Source organism: Arachis hypogaea, chromosome 10 (assembly GCF_003086295.3).
Source record: "Arachis hypogaea cultivar Tifrunner chromosome 10, arahy.Tifrunner.gnm2.J5K5, whole genome shotgun sequence".
In the NCBI taxonomy this organism is placed as follows: Eukaryota; Viridiplantae; Streptophyta; class Magnoliopsida; order Fabales; family Fabaceae; genus Arachis; species Arachis hypogaea.
Genome location: NC_092045.1, coordinates 33,309,137 through 33,322,753, shown reverse-complemented (window position 1 = coordinate 33,322,753; position 13,617 = coordinate 33,309,137). Strand labels below are relative to the sequence as shown.

The 13,617-nt window shown below is 36.7% G+C and overlaps 1 long non-coding RNA gene and 1 other non-coding gene across 2 annotated transcripts; both read left to right on the top strand.

Moving 5' to 3' along the window:
• Nucleotides 1-352: 352 nt before the first annotated feature.
• On the top strand, nt 353-4,775 carry LOC112715540 (uncharacterized). Its single transcript, XR_003159809.3, has 5 exons — nt 353-1,218; nt 1,775-1,871; nt 1,992-2,036; nt 3,101-3,186; nt 4,293-4,775. It is a non-coding gene; the product is annotated as an uncharacterized lncRNA (long non-coding RNA).
• Nucleotides 4,776-11,618: 6,843 nt separating this feature from the next.
• Nucleotides 11,619-11,726, top strand: LOC112719207 (small nucleolar RNA R71). The gene has a single exon (XR_003161518.1). It is a non-coding gene; the product is annotated as a small nucleolar RNA R71 (small nucleolar RNA).
• Nucleotides 11,727-13,617: the final 1,891 nt, after the last annotated feature.

Below are 13,617 nucleotides of genomic sequence, written 5' to 3'. Positions count from 1 at the left end.
TATATAGATTTTCATAAATACTTTAAATTTAAGACAATTAATAGTTATGCACAATTTTTATTATAATTAATTATTTTATACAAATTGAAATTAAAATTTTGGTAATAGAAAAATAATAAAAAATTATATCGTATAATCTAAATAATTGATATTCTCGAATTAAAAATGTATTTTATAAAATGTGATTAATATGTTCATTTTATAATTTAAATTAAAAATAATTATTTAAAGTCAATGATATATTAGTAAATAAAATTTTATATGCTCCAAAAGTAATTATTTAAAGTCAATGATATATTTGTAAAAATTATTATATTAGTTTATATATTTTAGCCTAACTCTAAAAATTCTTAATTTAAACCTAATATCCCAAATTTCCCAATTTGTGCCCTAAATCAAACACAACGCACACACACAGAAGGAAAGAAATGGGAAGAGACGAGAAACAGGGGGAGCTCGAGGGGAAAATGGAGAAGAAGAGGAAGGAGAAGCGAGGGAGGGGATGGCACCGGGAAGGGTTATGCCATCGTCATTCTCATCGTCAGGTGAAGGTAGAGGGCTGGCCGAGAGAGAGTCGGATGTGAGAAATAGAACGACATGCGTGAGAGGGAGACAGAGGCTGCGACGGAGTTGTCCCGCCGCCAACGCCTCGTCGCCGTCGTGCTTCAAGGTCACTGCTGCCGTCTGAGCCGCCGTCAGTTCTGCATCGCTAAGGGAAGCCCAGATGGAGATGAGGGAGACGCGAGCCAAGGACCGCGATGAGGAGTAGAAGAAGCCGTCACCTTCACTGGAGCCACGATCGCTGTCGCCGTTCTGCCTTCCCTTGAGCCGCCAATACCACCATATTCTTCCAATCCGCCACACTTACCGCCGGCGAAGCTTCTGTTGCCGTCACCGCAGAAAGGGGGTTGCTGCTGCTGTCATGGCCGTCTTCCTTGCCGCTATAACTTCATTCAATCCTTAACTGTTGGAACTCACCGCTGGTACCAACCGAGACCTCTGCTACTAATGGTTCAATGCGATACAAAACAGCGATGGAGAAAGGGACAGAACTCGCCAGAGGAGGTTGCTGGAGCCGTTGCTCCAAACTGCCCTGCCTTTTCCCTGCTCCAGTGCCGCTGCTACTGCTGGAAAGTGATCCGAAATATTGCTGCTGTTGCCATGGATTAAGAAAAAGGGGTTCATGGCAATTAATTCTTGCAAGTTCGACACTCTGAGGTAGGGGATTTATTTTTAAAGTTTAATAGTTTTAATTTTAGAATGCCTACAAAGTTAGTTGGATAATTGCAAATGATTAATAGTGGTTAAGAATCAATTAATTGATGTGAATGACTTGAAATGTGTTTGAGAATAGTTAGCTATTGTGATTATTCTGAGTTATGATTGGACTTAGATGCGGTTGTGAAGGGTGATTAAACTGGTATTATTTACTAAATTGAAATATGTTGAGTTAATTATTGAAAAACTGTCATATTGATAATTGATGAATTGAGTTTGAATTATGACAAGTTTTGTTGCTATAAGTGATTAACTGGTGATATTAATTTTGGTTTGAGGCTGTGACTGTCACCAATTTTTCTGATTGTTTGGAATTGCAGAGAATCCTAATTGTATTTGATTATGCTGAATTGGTTGTTATAAGTTGGTTTGCTTGATGGATTATATTGAAGTTTGATTACTGAATTGTTTTCTTGAAATCTGAGTTTTAAAATAGTTTTTATGCTTGCCCTGCATAATGTGTGGTGGATTTTTGTTGTTGTTCTTGCCTTCACAGAAAATGGGATAGATAAGAGAATAACTCCATTGGAACAGCGGTGTGTTCGCTATGTTGACAACTTTAGTTCAGGTCATAGGGGAGCCACATCCACAGAGTATTTGTTCTTGCACTTGCTCTTATTCTTGTTCTTGTCAATGAAACTTTTTCTTGGATATTTGTTTGGTGATCTCTTGGAGGGGAATGAATACCATGTTGCTGGTTATGTTGAGTGTAGGTATTTTCTGAAGGCGCGATATGCTGTGTTCTTCTTGTATCGGAGGTGAATCTTTCTGTGTATCCTTCTTTTGTGTTTGTTTTTGTGTGTTGTTGCTTACTACCTGTAACTCTTGTTCAGAGGAAGTTTTCAGCCATTCTGTAGAGGACTAAAGGGATTTTTCTTTCTTTTTTTTTTTAATGCACAAAAGGGAGATTTTATTATACCTAACAAGAATTTATTTTGGTCCATATTTTGATGATACATTAATTTTATTTTAGTGGAAACATCACTTGTAATTTCAACTTTGGCTCTTAACAACTTATATACTCACTCTTCAATGATCACGTTTAAATTATCTATTAATTACTAGAAATTTCATCAAATGATTAATTTCTTTAACTATGTGAGTGTTGAATGTGGACTGAGTTTCTGTTTTGGTTTGAATCCGGACTACGTACTTGTGAATTGAGAATTTCAAATACTCCAAAAATAGGACATCATTCACATAGAGATGGCAAAAACTAGTTTCTGTTAGTACTGTACAGGAGGATGTGACACATGCCTAGTGCTTTAAATTTGTTCTGAATTAATTGAAGTATTCAATAGCTTAATCGTGTTCATGAGATTGGTTCAGTTGGTTCTAACAGGTTTTTCGACTCTTACATAAAAGAAGCAGAATTTTAACGAACTCAATAGTGAGAAAATCTTATTAGAGTCAACTGAATCAATTCCATAAATACAGTTAAGTGGTTGATTATTCTAATTAATTATTGAAAACAAATCTAAATTGTTAGTAATAGTTTCCTTCTTTCTATTGGGATAACTGAGGCAACGCTATTGCCAACCAATGTGTGGTTTTGACCCTGTTCGGATAGCAATACAAGCAAATTTATATAATGTTGGGCAGTTACAATTTTTAACACATACTGTGATCTGTATTGTTTGGGTGGGTGCTAAAAAGTCTTGTTTTCTTAAAAGGCTGGATTTTGATAATTCTATTGTTTGATTTTTTAGTTATATATCACTTTTGAAAATAAGATTTCTAAAAACTGGTTTTAAAAGTGAATTTTTTGTTAAAAAATCTGGTTATGAATTACTTATATTTTTATTCTTTGTTGCTGTTGTAGTTTGTCTCTTTAAAACCAGAGAAAGGGAATCAAATAGTGGGTCTTTCTGTAGCTGCGACTACCTTAGACATTGAGCTACACTACAGGTAAATCATTTAATATATTATCTTTTTAAATTTGTTTGAACATTTAATTGTTAAGAATATTTACTAATTAATTGATTGTTTAAGCTTCTTTGCACAGTTTGTTAGGTACAAATTATTAGTCTCATGATTGGTTGAGATGTTCTCTTTTGAACATGTGTGGTTGACTTCTAGAAATTCTTTAGAAGCAATAAACTCTTGATTGAAAAAATCACTTATAGTTAGTCTAAAACATATGTCTGTGTCTTTTATTTTAGTTGACAAAGTAATGGACAAAGGGTGGACTAGTTTACCAAGACATACTGAGGGTTACCAACATGGTTTTAATTTTTTTTACTTTTATTTTTGGTGTAATTATTTATGAACGGGTGCATAGACAAGGATTATATTAATCCAACTGAGGCTGAGAACATAGACAATACTTTGAAAGGTAAACTTTTTGCAGGTTCTCAATTTTTTTTCCTGTTTACATTTTCTTAGTTTAATTAGTTTGTTCAGTTTTTGTTAAATTTGTCAGTTTAGTTATGCATGCTTAGTGGATTATAAGTGGTTAGAAAGTTTTATCTGAATTGTAGTGGATTTAGGTTGAACTTTTTGGTTGCTGCTGATGCCTGGAATGAATGGTTTTCAGAGCTGTTTTAATTGACAAATGATGGTTGTTGCATTACTGTTTCAAATTGTATAGTGCTGCTTTATCATTGTTAATGGCTGATTTCATGCCTTGTTTTGATTGAGCAATGATGATGATGGCCTTATTATGCTAATTTTTTATTGCTGCTGATTGCCATTTTCGCTTGCTGCCGTTTAATTCATATAAATTGATCTTGATTAGTGCTGATTTGATTTTAGTGAGTTCATATGGGTTGATTTTGTTGTTTGTTTAAATTCAGAAATGTCCTATTTACTATCAGAATGCTGCCAAAATTTTTAAAAATTTATGTGTTAATTGAATTCCAATTTGTGAATTGAATTTGGTAATTTGTTACTTTAGTTTTGTTTCGTGACCAAATTCAACTCAAAAGGTTACTTTAATTTGTTCTTTTGTTTTTAATTAAATATCTTATAAATCAATAAGAGGGATGGTATATAATTAGTATCTTTGTATAAAGACAACAGTGAAGAAAACACGAGGACCTACACAATGCTTGAAGATTCATGCAAGACAATTGGAAGATAGAGAAGAAATTACTCTAGATATTGAAGGAAAGGCAATTGGTCCTACTGATGAAGCTATAAACAACTTGAGCAAATTTTTGGGCACAGTGACAAGGAATTTAGATTTTTGTCCATTAATTTACACAAATTGGAAGGGGATTAAAGATAAAGAAGCCATTTGAGAGTATGTTCAAGTGAGAATATTAGTCTTGTTTCTTTTAGAAACTATCTAGAAATGTACATATATATTCTTACTAGCAAATAATATTTGTGTTTTATAGGCTAAATTCATTATTGCAACTGAAGGAAAGAGGATGGTCCTTGCTTGTATCAACTCTCTTTTGTTATTATATTTTTTGCAAACTTAGATGATAGTGGATCTTATAACAATTTTTATAAGTTAAATTTGATGGGAAATGTTCAATTATTTTTCTTTAGTGACTTGATTCAAATAGTTTAGATTATTTATTGACACTAAATAATTAAAAAAAACTGAAATTAATTTCATTCACGAGAAAATTATTGTAAATAAAAAAATATATATATTACAAAAAAATCGTTGTCAATAGTTATAAAAGACAATGGTGTTAAAATCGTTGCCAAAACACGACTCCAACGGTAACGCTTTAAAACCGTTGCCAAAAAATGACATCAACGGTAACGTTTTAAAACCGTTGTCTTAGATGACTATAAACTGACAATGGTTTTAAAACCGTTGCCAAAACCCGGCACCAACGGTAACGGTTTAAAATCGTTGGCTATGTGAATAATAAAATCACAACAGTTTAAAACCGTTGCCTATCCAGTTACAATATTAAACCGTTGGATCATTGATAGGCAAAATTGTGATTCATACTTTTCACAACTCGAATAATTCCTAGCAATGGCTCCAAAAACTTAGTGCACAATACTATGGTCCACACACATTATTCACAACTTCGCACAACTAACCAGCAAGTGTATTGGGTTGTCCAAGTAATAAACCTTACGTGAGTAAGGATCAATCCCACGGAGATTGTTGGCATGAAGCAAGCTATGGTCATCTTGTAAATCTCAGTCAGGCGGATTCTAATGGTTATAATGGTTTTCAAATATAAAGATAAATAACGCATAAAATAAAGATAGAAATACTTATGTAATTCATTGGTGAGAATTTCAGATAAGCGCATGAAAATACTGTGTTCCTTCTGAATCTCTGCCTTCCTACTGCTTTCATCCAATAATTCTTACTCCTTTCCATGGCAAGCTGTATGTTGGGGGATCACCGTTACCAATGGCTACCGTCCATCCTCTCAGTGAAAATGGTCAAGGTGCGCTGTCACCGCACGGCTAATCATCTGTCGGTTCTCGATCATGTACGAATAGGATATACTATCCTTTTGCGTTGTCACCACGCCCTACAGTCGCGAGTTTGGAGCTCGTCACAATCATTCAATCCCTGAATCTTACTCGTAATATCACAGATAAGGTTTAGACTTTCTGGATTCTCAAGAATGCTGCCAATAAATTCTATCTTATACCACGAAGATTCTGATTAAGGAATCTAAGAGATATTCATTCAAGCTTATTTGCATGTAGAACGAAAGTGGTTGTCAGGCACACGTTCATAAGTGAGAATGGTGATGAGCGTCACATAATCATCACATTCATCAGGTTTTTGGGTGCGAATGGATATCTTAGAATAAGAATAAGCGTGAATTGAATAGAAGAACAAAAAGTACTTTGCATTAATACTCGAGAACAGCAGAGCTCCACACCTTAATCTATGGTGTGTAGAAACTCCACCGCTGAAAATACATAAGTGATAATGGTTCAGGCATGGCCGAATGGCCAGCCTCCACAAAAGTCTAAGATAGCCTAAAAATGATCAAAGATAGATACCCTAATGAAAATACAATAGTAAAAAGTCCTATTTATACTAGACTAGTTACTAGGGGTACAGAAATGAGTAAATGATGCAGAAATTCACTTCTGGGCCCACTGGGTGTGTGCTTGGGCTGAGCATTGAAGCTTTCACGTGTAGAGGTCTTCCTTGGAGTTGAACGCCAGTTTGTAACTTGTTTCTTTCGTTTAACTCTGCTTTGCAACTTGTTTCTGGCGTTTAACACCATAATAGGGCAGATAGCTGGCGTTAAACGCCAGTTTTCGTCGTCTAAACTCGGGCAAATTATGTACTATTATATATTGATAGAAAGCCCTAGATGTCTACTTTCCAACGCAGTTGAGAGCATGCCATTTGGACTCCTGTAGCTCCAAAAATTCCATTTCGAGTGCAGGGAGGTCAGAATCCAACAGCATTAGCAGTCCTTTGTCAGCCTCTGAATCAGATTTTTGCTCAGGTCCCTCAATTTCAGCCAGAAAATATTTGAAATCACAGAAAAACACACAAACTCATAGTAAAATCCAGAAATGTGAATTTTTCTTAAAAACGAATAAAAATATACTAAAAACTAACTAAATCATACTAAAAACTATATAAAAACAATGCCAAAAAGCGTATAAATTATCCGCTCATCACAACACCAAACTTAAATTGTTGCTTGTCCCCAAGTAACTAAAAATAAAATAGGATAAAAAGAAGAGAATATACAACGAATCTCACAATATCAATGAAACTTAGTCCCAATTAGATGAGCGTGGCTAGCAGCTTTTTGCTTCTGAATAGTTTTGGCATCTCACTTTATCCTTTGAAATTCAGAATGATTGGCATCTATAGGAACTCAGAATTTTGGATAGTGTTATTGATTCTCCTAGTTCAGTATGTTTATTCTTGAACACAGCTACTTTATGAGTCTTGGCCGTGACCCTAAACACGTTGTTTTTCAGTATTACCACCGGATACATAAATGTCACAGACACATAACTGGGTGAACCTTTTCAGATTGTGACTCAGCTTTGCTAAAGTCCCCAGTTAGAGGTGTCTAGAGTTCTTAAGCACACTCTTTTGCTTTCGATAACAACTTTAACCACTCAGTCTCAAGCTTTTCACTTGGACCTTCATGACATAAGTACATGGTTAGAGACAGCTTGATTTAGCCGCTTAGGCCTGGATTTTATTTCCTTGGGCCCTCCTATCCATTAATGCTCAAAGCCTTGGATCCTTTTTACCCTTGCCTTTTGGTTTAAAGGGCTATTGGCTTTTTCTGCTTTCTTTTTCTTTTTCATTTTTTTCGCCATATTTTTTTCCGCAAGCTTTATTATTCACTGCTTTTCTTGCTTCAAGAATAAATTTCATAATTTTTCAGATTATCAATAATATTTCACTTTGTTCATCATTCTCTCAAGAGCCAATAATTTTAACATTCATAAAATTCACTATAAAAAAAATGCACTGTTCAAGCATTCATTCAAGATAAAATTTGAAATCCAAGTACTTCTTGTTATTTTGTAATTAAGCATATTTTTCATTTAAGAGAGGTGAAGGATTCATGGAATTATTCATAGCTTTAAGACATAGACACTAGACACTAATGATCATGTAATGAAGACACAAACATAGACAAACATGAAGCTCAAAAACCGAAAACAGAAAAATAAATAGACAAGGAGATTAAGGAATGAGTCCACCTTAGTGAGGGTGGCGTCTTCCTCTTGAAGGACCAATGGTGTTCTTGAGCTCCTCTATGTCTCTTCCTTGCCTTTGTTGCTCCTCCCTCATAGCTCTTTGATCTTCTCTAATCTCATTGAGAATGATGGAGTGCTCTTGGTGTTCCACCCTTAATTGGTTCATGTTATGACTCAATCCTTCTAGAGAAGTGTTGAGTTGTTCCCAATAGTTGTTTAGAGGAAAATGCATCCCTTGAGGCATCTCAGGGATTTCTTGATGATGAGCTTCTTCATGCGTCTCTTGAGATCCATGAATGGGTTCTCTTGTTTGCTCCATCATCTTCTTAGTGATAAGCTTGTCCTCTTCAATGAGGATGTCTCCTTCTATGACAACTCCAGCTATGTTGCATAGATGGCAAATGAGATGAGGAAAAGCTAGCCTTGCCAAGGTGGAGGGCTTTCGGCTACTTTGTAGAGTTCTAGAGAGATAACTTCATGAACTTCTACTTGCTCTCTAATCATGATGCTATGGATCATGATGGCCCGATCCACAGTTACTTCAGATCAGTTGCTAGTGGGGATGATGGAGCATTGGATGAACTCCAACCATCCTTTAGCCACAGGCTTAAGGTCCAGTCTTCTCAATTGAACCGGCTTGCCTTTTGAGTCTCTTTTCCATTGAGCTCCTTCCACACATATGTCCATGAGGACTTGGTCCAACCTTTGATCAATGTTGACCCTTCTAGTGTAGGGGCGTGCGTCTTCTTGCATCATAGGCAAGTTCAACGCCAACCTTACGTTCTCCGGACTGAAATCTAAGCATTTCCCCTGAACCATTATAAGCTAATTCTTTGGGTTTGGGTTTATGCTTTGATCATGGTTCCTAGGGATCCATGCATTTGCATAGAACTCTTGAACCGTTAAGATTCTAACTTATTGAATGGAATTGGAGAGAACTTCCCATCCTCTTCTTCTAATCTCTTGTCGGATCTCCGGATATTCACCCTTTTTTAGCTTAAAAGGGACCTCAGGGATCACCTTTTTCTTGGCCACAACTTCATAGAAGTGGTCTTGATGGGCTTTTGAGATGAATCTCTCCATCTCCCATGACTCAGAGGTGGAAGCAATTGCCTTCCCTTTCCTCTTTCTTGAGGTTTCTCTGGCCTTTAGTGCCATCAATGGTTATGGAAAAATAAAAAAGCTATGCTTTTACCATACCAAACTTAGAATGCTGCTCGCCCTTGAGCAAAAGAAGAAAGAATAGAAGAAGAAGAAGAAGATATGGAGGAGAGAGAGAGGTGTGGGTTTCGGCCAAGGGGAGAAGAGAGGGCAGTGTTGTGTGAAAATGAAGAAGGATGGATGTGTTTATATAATGAAGGGAGAGGCATTTGGGTTCAGTCATTTAGGGTGGGTTTGGGTGGGAAAGAGATTTTGAATTTGAAGGTAGGTGGGGTTTATGGGGAAGAGTAGATGGATGTGATTGGTGAAGGGGTAATAGGGAAGAGAGATTGAGGTAATTGGTGAAGGGTATAGTATTATTGGATTTGTGAAGAACAGATAATTGGGGTAGGTGGGGATCCTGTGGGGTTCACAGATCCTGAGGTGATCCTGTGGGATCCACAGATCTTGAGGTGTCAAAGATTTCTCATTCCTGCATCTTTTAGGCGTGTAAAATGCCCTCTGTAGGCAATCCTGGCATTTAACACCAAACTGCAGCTTGTTTCTGGTGTTAAACGCCCAAATGTAGCCTATTTCTGGCATTTAACGCCAACCTGATGCTTGTTTCTGGCGTTAAACGCCAGCTTGGTACTTGTTTCTGGCGTTTAAATGCCAGATAGCTCTTCCTCCAGGGTGTGCTTTTTCTTCTGCTATTTTTTTATTCTATTTTTAATTTTTGCAATTGTTTTGTGACTCCACATGATCATAAACCTAATAAAACATAAAAGAACAATAGAAATATAGATAAATAAAAAAATTGGGTTGCCTCCCAAAAAGCGCTTCTTTAATGTCAATAGCTTGACAGTGAGTTCTCATGGAGCTTCACAAATGTTCAGAGCATGATGAGGGCCTCCCAATACCAAACTTAGAGTTTGAATATGGGGGCTTCTCAACACCAAACTTAGAGTTTGGTTGTGGCCTCCCAACAACAAACTTAGAGTTTGATTGTGGGGGCTTTGTTTGACTTTGTATTAAGAGAAGCTTTTCATGCTTCCTCTCCATGGTTGCAGAGAAAAATCCTTGAGCTTTAAACACAAGGTAGTCCCCATTCAATTGAAGGACTAGCTCTCCTCTGTCAACATCAATCATAACTTCTGCTGTGGCTAGGAAGAGTCTTCCAAGGATGATGCATTCATCCTCATCCTTTCCAGTGTCTAGGATTATGAAATCAGCAGGGATGTAAAGGTCTTTAACCTTCACTAACATGTCCTCTACCAATCCATAAGCTTGTTTTATTGATTTGTATGCCATCTCTAATGAGATTCTTGCAGCTTGTACCTTAAAGATCCCCAGTTTCTCCATTACAGAGAGTGGCATAAGATTTATACCTGACCCCAGGTCACACAGAGCCTTCTCAAAGGTCATGGTGCCTATGGTACAGGGTATTAAGAATTTACCAGGATCTTGTTTCTTTTGAGGTAAAGTTTCTGAACCCATGTATTTAGTTCACTAATGAGCAAGGGGGGTTCATCTTCCCAAGTCTCATTACCAAACAACTTAGCATTCAGCTTCATGATGGCTCCTAGATATTGAGCAACTTGCTCTTCAGTTACATCTTCATCCTCTTCAGAGGAAGAATAGTTCTCAGAGCTCATGAATGGCAGAAGGAAGTTTAATGGAATCTCTATGGTCTCTATATGACCCTCAGATTCCTTTAGGTTCTTAATAGGGAACTCCTTTCTTTCTGGAGGATGTCCTATGAGGTCTTCCTCATTGGGATTCACGTCCTCCCCTTCCTCTTTAGATTTGGCCATTTTGATTATATCAATGGCCTTGCACTCTCTTTTTGGATTCTCTTCTATATTGCTTGGGTGAGTACTAGGAGGAGTTTCAATGATTTTCTTACTCAGCTGACCCATTTGTGCCTCCAAGTTTCTAATGGAGGACCTTGTTTCATTCATGAAACTTAAAGTGGCCTTAGATAGATCAGAGACTATGTTTGCGAAGCTAGAGGGGCTCTACTCAGAATTCTCTGTCTGTTGCTGAGAAGATGATGGAAAAGGCTTGCTACTGCTAAACATATTTCTTCCACCATTATTAAAGCCTTGTTAAGGCTTCTGTTGATCCTTCTATGAGAAATTTGGATAATTTCTCCATGAGGGATTATAGGTGCTTTCATAGGCTTCACCCATGTAATTCACCTCTGCCATTGCAGGGTTCTCAGGATCATAAGCTTCTTCTTCAGAAGATGCCTCTTTAGTACTGTTGGATGCATTTTGCAATCCATTCAGACTCTGAGAAATCATGTTGACTTGCTGAGTCAATATTTTGTTCTGAGCCAATATGGCATTCAGAGCATCAATTTCAAGAACTCCCTTCTTCTGAGGCGTCCCATTACTCACAGGATTCCTCTCAAAGGTGTACATGAATTGGTTATTTGCAACCATGTCAATGAGTTCTTGAGCTTCTACAGGCATTTTCTTTAGGTGAATGGATCCACCTGCAGAATGGTCCAGTGACATCTTAGAGAATTCAGATAGACCATCATAGAATATATCCAAAATGGTCCACTCTGAAAGCATGTCAGAAGGACACTTTTTGGTCAACTACTTGTATCTTTCCCAAGCTTCATAGAGGGATTCACCATCTTTTTGCCTGAAGGTCTGAACATCCACTCTAAGCCTGCTCAGCTTTTGAGGAGAAAAGAACTTGGCCAAGAAGGCTGTGACCAGCTTATCCCAAGAGTCCAGGCTATCTTTAGGTTGTGAATCCAAGCATGGTCTAGCTCTGTCTCTCACAGCAATTGGGAAAAGCATGAGCCTGTAGACTTCAGGATCTACTCCATTAGTCTTAACAGTATCACAGATTTGCAAGAACTCAGTTAAAAACTGATAGAAATCTTCTGATGGAAGTCCATGAAACTTGCAATTCTGTTGCATTAGAGCAACTAGTTGAGGCTTTAGCTCAAAATTGTTTGCTCTAATGACAGGGATTGAGATGCTTCTTCCATAAAAATTGGAAGTAGGTGTAGTATAATCACCAAGCATCCTCCTTGCATTATTGTTGTTGTCATTATTTTCGGCTGCCATCTCCTCTTCTTTTTCAAAAATTTCTGTAAGGTTTTCTTTGGATTATTGTATTTTAGCTTCTCTTAGTTTCTTCTTCAGAGTCCTTTCAAGTTCAGGATCTGCTTCAACAAGAATGTCCTTGTCCTTGCTCCTGCTCATATGAAAAAGAAGAGAACAGAAAAGAAGAGGAATCCTCTATGTCACAGTATAGAGATTCCTTTATGTGAGTAGAAGAGAAGAAGAATAGAAGAGGAAAAATTCGAACATAGAGAGAGAAGAGAAGAGGGTCCGAATTATGAGTAGAAGAGAAGTGTTAGTAATTAAATAAATAAATAGAAGAAGATGAGAGGGAGAGAATTTCGAAAATTGTTTTTGAAAAATAGTTAGTGATTTTCGAAAATTAAGAGAAGAAATAAAATTAAAATTAAAATTTGAAACAATTAGTTAAATAAAAAGATTTTTGAAAAAGAGTGAGGAATTTTCGAAAATTAGAGAGAGAAAAGTAGTTAGGTGGTTTTGAAAAAGATAAGAAACAAACAAAAAGTCAATTTTGAAAAGATAAGACCTTAGAAAAGATTTTGAAAAAGATATGATTTGAAAAAGATATGATTGAAATTTATTTTGAAAAGGATTTGAAAAGAGAATTAAAAAGATTTGATTTTTAAAATTAAAATTGATTACTTGACTAACAAGAAACTAAAATATATGATTCTAGAATTTAAAGATTGAACCTTTCTTAACAAGAAAGTAACAAACTTCAAATTTTTGAATCAATCACATTAGTTATTAGTAAAGTTATCGAAAATTTTGAAGTAAAGATAAGAAAGTATTTTGAAAATTAATTTTAAAAAAAATTTCGAAAATATAAAAGAAAATGAAAAAGATTTGATTTTTGAAAAAGTTTTGAAAAGATAAGTGTTCATACCATGGGTCGAGCTGTCCGACCCGGGATGTTCTACAGACAAAGCGACCGACCTCTTCAGGTCAGGATGACCCGACCTCTTCTCAAAGAGCTTGGCCAAATCACAGGAAAGCACAATAAAGGGCCCAAATAGAGGAACACGACCCCAATCCAAAGGCAGCCCAAGCCTATAGAGATAAGGGCGGTTCCCATGAAAGATAAAGATAAAAATAAAGATAGAAGATAAGATAATTAACTTATCTTATCTGCAAAGGTCACTCTACACCATTATAAATACACTAGAGCACCCAGGTATAACTCATACTCTGATTCTACTCAATACCTACTTAATACCCTTGCTAACTTAAGCATTGGAGTCCCTTGCAGGTACCCCCACCTTCCGGGGACGAAGGAATCAGCACCTCCATCAAGTCCCACAAATCGGATATCACCGTTCTAACCAGTATAGAAGATCTCATCCGAGATTGACCTACAGTTTTCAGGTAGCCCTTGGAACATTGGCGCCGTTGCGGGGACCTGGAAGTCATCCTATTACCATGGCAGACGACCATGACAACGATCACACCTCAGATCTAGAAGAAAGAA